Consider the following 6312-nt stretch of genomic DNA (forward strand, 5'->3'; position numbering starts at 1 on the left):
CGCGGAGACTTCCAGAGTGCGCCGGCACAGATGGGCCCGGAAGAGGACCCGGCGTGGCCAGAGCCTCAGCTGCCATGGTGCAGACGAGGAGGGGGCGAGGCGAGGCTGGAGCAAGGCCCGCAGCGAGGAGCGTGAGGGCAGGAGCCGGCGCTGCGGCCGGCGCGCTCACTCCAGACAGCCCCGCCAGGAACGCGCACCTCCTCCTGCTCGCGGCCCTGGAGACCCCGTGGACGATGGGTGGCGCTCGCCCCCACCCTAGGGGGCGCCTGCCCTCCAGACCTCGAGCCCCCTGTTGAGCCGAGGCCGCCTTCCAGGCCGCGCCCGCGCCCGCGCGCGGACAGGAGGCGGGGCCATCCTGTGGCACCTGGCTGAGTCCCCCAGACCCCCACACTCCCCACCCCCATCCAGCCCCGTCCCTCCTCTCCGCCCCACCGCTTCCCTCCTGACACCCATGGCAGAGCCTCCTGAGACCACTGCCTGAGGTCTCTGCCCATGGCTGCCCCTCCCCACAAGGAAGCCGACCTGCTCTGAGCAGTGAATATTCACTGGTTTCCCCCTTCTCACAGGAACTGTTCATTATCAGTTTTAAACAGGGAAGAGCTGAGCTGTCTTCAGTATACGCTCTGGAAAGGTGGAGACTCCAGTCACCTAGCACCGGTCCTGAGTACGGCGGTGACTTGCTGTCCCTGGCCTGTGCTGTGGATGCACTGCCAGGCCCCCACACCTGTGATGCTGACTGTGGAGCAGTCCACACGATAAACCACTCCCTGGTGGCCGCCCTGCCTTTCTGGGTCCGGTTCTGGAGGCAAAGCCTTAGGGTTAGATCAGCTGCACTACCACAGTAAAACGGAGTTTTTGGGAAAATGAGTGCAAATGGCCTGAAAAGGTAAAACAAAGCAGCTCTCAAATCCAATGTGAAAAGCAAATATGATGGCTTTCTTACTCTCAACACTGGAATGAAATTGTTAATTTTTGAATAGCAGAGACAGAGCATTTTCAGGAACTCTATCTTCATGAGCCAGGAAGAAAAATGTTCACTTAAGACACTGTAAAAGCCTCTCATCTGGGGCTTGCCAGTGGCGCAAGCAGTTAAGTGCACGTGCTCGGCTGCGGTGGCCTGAGGTCCACTGGTTCGGATCTTGGGCACGCACCAACGTACATCTTGGCTAGCCGTGCTGTGGCGGCATCCCATATAAAGTGGAGGAAGATGGGCACAGATGTTAGCCTAGGGCCAATCTTCCTCAGGAAAAAAAAAATAGGAGGATTGGCAGATGTTAGCACAGGGTTGATCTTCGTCACAAAGAAAAATCCTCTCTTCTTTGGAGATTTTGAAAAACTTACTAATATACCAGAGTTTCAAACTTGTTAAAAATGTATCCTTATCCTGATCTAACTGCTAAAATCAATCCTGAAATAAGTAACATGCAGAACAAAGCAACATCTAAAAATTAAACCTCTCTTTTTTCCAGTCCATTTAAAGCTTCATTTTGAAAATATCAGGAAATGTTACTTTAGAGCAGCAGGTGGATGGCGTGCACCAGGTCAGTGAGGGAGCAACAAACGGAGACCTGTGTGCAGACAAGTCAGCCGCTTGATAATGCATGCTGGGATCTGTAGTTCTGGTTCCTTCCAAATTTGCTCCGTTCAGTTTCCTTGAGTTTTCAGCAAAAGAGTTCTACATTAGTGTACTTAAGTGTGTACGTGCTGTCATTCTAGTGGAACTCAGGTAGAACTAACATGGAGTAAAAGGTAAAATAATGGAAAAGCCCCTCACAGCATAGGTAGGACTGGAAATCATTCTCTTGGCTTTGCCCCCTCTCAGTCCCTGGCATTTGTTTGTGTCTACTGCGTGCTGTTCTGGGGTGGTCAAGATTGAATGAGTCAGAGAGTGCATGTGGAAGATGGCAGAGCCTCAAATCAGAAGGTGTACAGCTCATTGAAGAGACTGGAGGCTTCCCTCCTGGCCCTTGACCAAGACTGTTGAGGGAGGGAAGTACAAGTTTTCTGTGTTTAAGGTATAGTTATGGTTCTTTTGTGACCCAGTCTATTCTAGCACTAATACATATTCAGTGGCAGAAAGCAACCGTCCTGACTGCACTGAGGGGTGGCACCGGGGAACATGTTGAGCTTCAGTGGGAGTGTGGAGGCTTGAAAGGGAAGAACACGTTGGGTAAGAGCAAAAAGCCACATTTGGCTGAAGAGAACAGAGATAGAAGATGGAAAAGAAAGGGCTAGGTCATGGGAGCCCTCTATGCTAGGCGTAGTACCTGGGACTTGATCAGGCAGGTAACTGAGCAGAGGGAGTGTGTAGGTTGTTTGTTCATATGCTATTTAAGCGGGTTCACTCAAAACCCACCCCACTCATGCTCCCCTGCCTTTTTCATTATAAGGATGATAAAGAAATGACAAGTAATAGGCTATACTGGAGTATATGAGGAAGCCATTTGTTTGAAACTAATTTGGCCTGACCTTGTTTTTTCAAAAGGGCCTGAGGTGGCCTGTAGAGCATGCATTGTAATCTGCTTTAAGAATTTACTATGTCCCGAAGACAAGAATGATTCCCCTAAAGGAAAAGATGCAAGCTCTCCCACATCAACATTCCCTTCAGGATAAGCATCTCTCCCTAAACTAAGAATTAATTACTGAGCTGCTGTGCTCACCTGTGACCACTCACCTTGTGACCACCAACCTGCTGTGTTCACTGACCTGCTGTGCCAGCAAAGCAGTCTCATGAAGGTTGTAAAAGGGACATTCCTGTCATATGTGATGTATGCTCTTTGTTCCAACACGGTGTATAAGCACTCTGTACACCCTGGGCAATAGTCCTCAGATATGGCTCATAATAAATTCACCCTAATTTTGATTTATAGACTGATGACGGATTATTTGTCTCCACAAGGGGTGGAGAATGAAACTTTCAACTTCCTAGCCTCCTTTGCTGCTGTTGGCCAATGAAACGTGGGTTGGGCTTTCTGAGGAGGGCTTCCCTTTTGGATAGAAAGGCCTTTGGCTTTTGCTCCTTCCATTTACTTGGGGCAGTGCCTGGAATGAGGATATGATGCCTTGGGACATAGCAGCCATTTTGTGACTTGGTGTCAAGTCAGAGGCACACATTAAGAACAGTAGGGAAGAAAAGGTACCCCGTTCCTTGAAGACAGGCTTAAGACAATAGCCCTAAACCAACCCCTCTGGACTTTTCACCTGAGAAAAATGAAGGGTGAAATGAAGGGAACCATAGCACCAAGGACTCAGCGTGGAAACCAGCAGCACAGTGTCTGTTACATCTGTGCTTAATAATGTGAATGATCATTAGAAATTCAATTACAGTGGGTGGCAAAAATTGCCCTGAAAGTGTTTTAAAGCCCTGACTTAGTTTCTGCTTGTGTCCACCTAAGGTCTGTGGTAAAGCTGTCACTCACTGGCCCACTGTAGCTCCTAATCTGGGGCCAGTGACAGTAATCACACCCAGCTGTGCTCCTTGCTTTACAAACAACACCTTTTCTTTGACTTTTGAAGATTTTGGAATAGACTTTTTATGAATATGGCAGTTCCTCAATCAAGACTCACTCACGTACCTCTTTCTTGATGCAGCTGTCTTCAGCCTCCTTTTGTTCACAGATCTTTGACAATTATGCTTACTCTACGACAGCGGAAGTCACGTGGTATTGCAAAGATCGGCTCACCCCTCTGTACAGTCACCGGACTAGATTCGTTCAGAGCTAGGGACTGTATCATTTTTGCCCTTACATTCTGATCAGCTCATATTAAATGCACGAGTTATCTGTTTTTTCAGATCCTTTTAGTGTAGTCTGACCATATTACTGCTTTTTAACAGTCTTGCAAGTTTCCATTGCTGATTTTCATCATTGTTCCTTCAAAATCATTCATCATATGATACTGAAACTCAGATCATGAGTTAAGCAACATTCTGAGGGAGACGTCAGCAAGATGGAGAAATACACAGTCCCAGCTCTCTTTTCCCCACAGACACAGACTTACCGGCAATATATGGACCAAAACACTTTGTGAGGACTTCAGAAGTCACTAAACAATTTGCAGTACCCTAGTCGAGGGCAAAGCTGAGAACACCCACCCTGAAGTGGGTCAGAAGAACCCTTTCATTTTACCCACGGCCACCTTTCCTTGAAGCGAGCACAGCGCAGACCTGCTCATGGTTTCTCACTCATGGGCAGTAGGGGAAAGAGGCGAGAGGAGAATTCATGCAAATTTCTGTCTTTTGGAGGGCTGCCCGCAGACTGGTTTGTGTCTCACCTGACCTGAGTGCTGATGGAACTAGCATGGTCTGGCACCAGAGGGCCTGCAGTGCCCCAGACAGAGGCTGGTGTGGCTCACCACCATCAGGAGAAGGTGCCCAACTCACAGTTTCATGCTCAGAAGGCAGGGAGGAATGTAGGCCATGTGTCTTGTGTGCCAGCTTTTTCGAGGGCTGCCATCGGGACTGGTTTCTATCTCACTTGATTTGGGGTGCTGCTGGGGAGCTGACATAATTTGGATGCCTGGGGGCCAATGAGAACAAAGGAGAGTGGGATGGCTTCCTTTTGCAGCACCAAAGAACCTGCAGTACTGCAGACAGACACCAGAGGGAGCAAGAGATTATGAGCGCCTGAAAGAGAAACTGGCCAACCTCTCCAATTGGCAAATTATGCACACAAGCCTAGAGAAGTCACATCCCGCCAAAAAGATTTCAGAGGACCTCACAATCTAGCACTGGGCTGATTGACGAAGGTCTTCCCCTGTATGAAGCAGCCCACAAAGACTGGAAGAGGTGGCTGCTTCTTCAAACGCATAAAACTCAGCAAAACGTCAAAAAGTACACAAAGAAACAGAGAAACATGGCCCAATCAAAGAAACAAATTAAATCTCCAGACATCAACTCTAAAGAAACAGTGAACTATGAATTACCTGACAAAGAATTCAAAATAATAGTTACAAAGAAACTCAAAGATCTACAAGAGAATGCTGATCGATAACTAAAGGAAATAAGGAAGAGGATTATGAACGGAATGAGAATATTAAGCAGATGGGAACTATAAAAAGGAACCCAACAAATTCTGGAGCTGAAGAATACAATAACTAAATTGAAAAATTCACGAGAGGGGTTCAGTAGCAGACTTTATCAAATAGAAGAAAGAATCAACAAAGTCGAAGACAGATCATTTGAAATTATGCAGACAGAGAGGCAAAAACCAAAAAGAATAAAGAGCAGTGAAGAGAGCCTAAGGTATTTACGAGACATTAGCAAATGGACCAATATATGCATCATGGTACTTCCAGAAGGAAAGAGAAAGGGACAAAACGTTTCTATGAAGAAATAATGGCTGAAAACTTCCCAAATCTGTGGAAGGAAATGGACATCCAAATTCAAGAGTTAAGCAACATTCTACTAAACCTGATATATGAAGACTGATTATATTTTTAATGGCATTAAAGTAGTTATCACCCAGATGAACTTACCTACTACTTCACATTACTCTTCTTCAGTGGAGGAGCAGACATAGTAAAGAATCAGACCTTCAGCTGTGTCAGTGTTTTTTTTTTGGGTGCAAAGAACAAACAAGACTGCCGAGGGACATGCCTGCGGGAGAGGATTATAGGAAGGGAAAATTTCCCCTTCACCCTAGTGAACCCTATGACAGGATGTTAAGGTAAGGGAAATTTTCCAATCCATAGACTTGAAAGTCTTGCTAGATGCAATTCATAATCTCTTCCTTTGAATGAGTCTTCTTGCCAAAGAGCCAGGAATGTCTTGAAATCACTAACTCTTTTCTGAACCTTATGCAACTTGCTGTTTTATGTGGTTTTTCAAAGTCACGTGAAACAAAAGTAATATCGGATACTTTGTAAAACCATAGTTCTTAACCTCTTGTAGGGTAATAGACCCCTCGGAGAGTATGTTAAAAGAAAGAATGGACCCTACTATCCTAGAAAAATGAATCCACACACAAAAGTGAACATAAAATTTCAGAGGTTTTACAGACCGTGTGAAGCTATCCACAGATGCCTTATGTGTTTGTGGTGACCCCAGTGTTAGGAATATTACTTTGAAAGATATTGGTGCTGGCTGCTCATGTCTAAAATGAAAGGGTGGAATAAATGTTCGATGAGGTTCCTCCAGCTGTGAGTGAAGTGAAATAGAGCATAAAGTCAAGTAACAAGCCAACCAAGTGAGAGTGCTGGTACATGGTGTGGGGTGGGTGGGCAACAGAAAAGGGAGACAGATGTCTTGCAGTTGTTACAGCAAAGGAAGATTAAGACTAGAAACTGGAGAGGTCCCAGCACCTGTGATCCTTT

This window comes from Diceros bicornis (genome assembly GCF_020826845.1).
Source record: "Diceros bicornis minor isolate mBicDic1 chromosome 13 unlocalized genomic scaffold, mDicBic1.mat.cur SUPER_13_unloc_1, whole genome shotgun sequence".
In the NCBI taxonomy this organism is placed as follows: domain Eukaryota; kingdom Metazoa; phylum Chordata; class Mammalia; order Perissodactyla; family Rhinocerotidae; genus Diceros; species Diceros bicornis.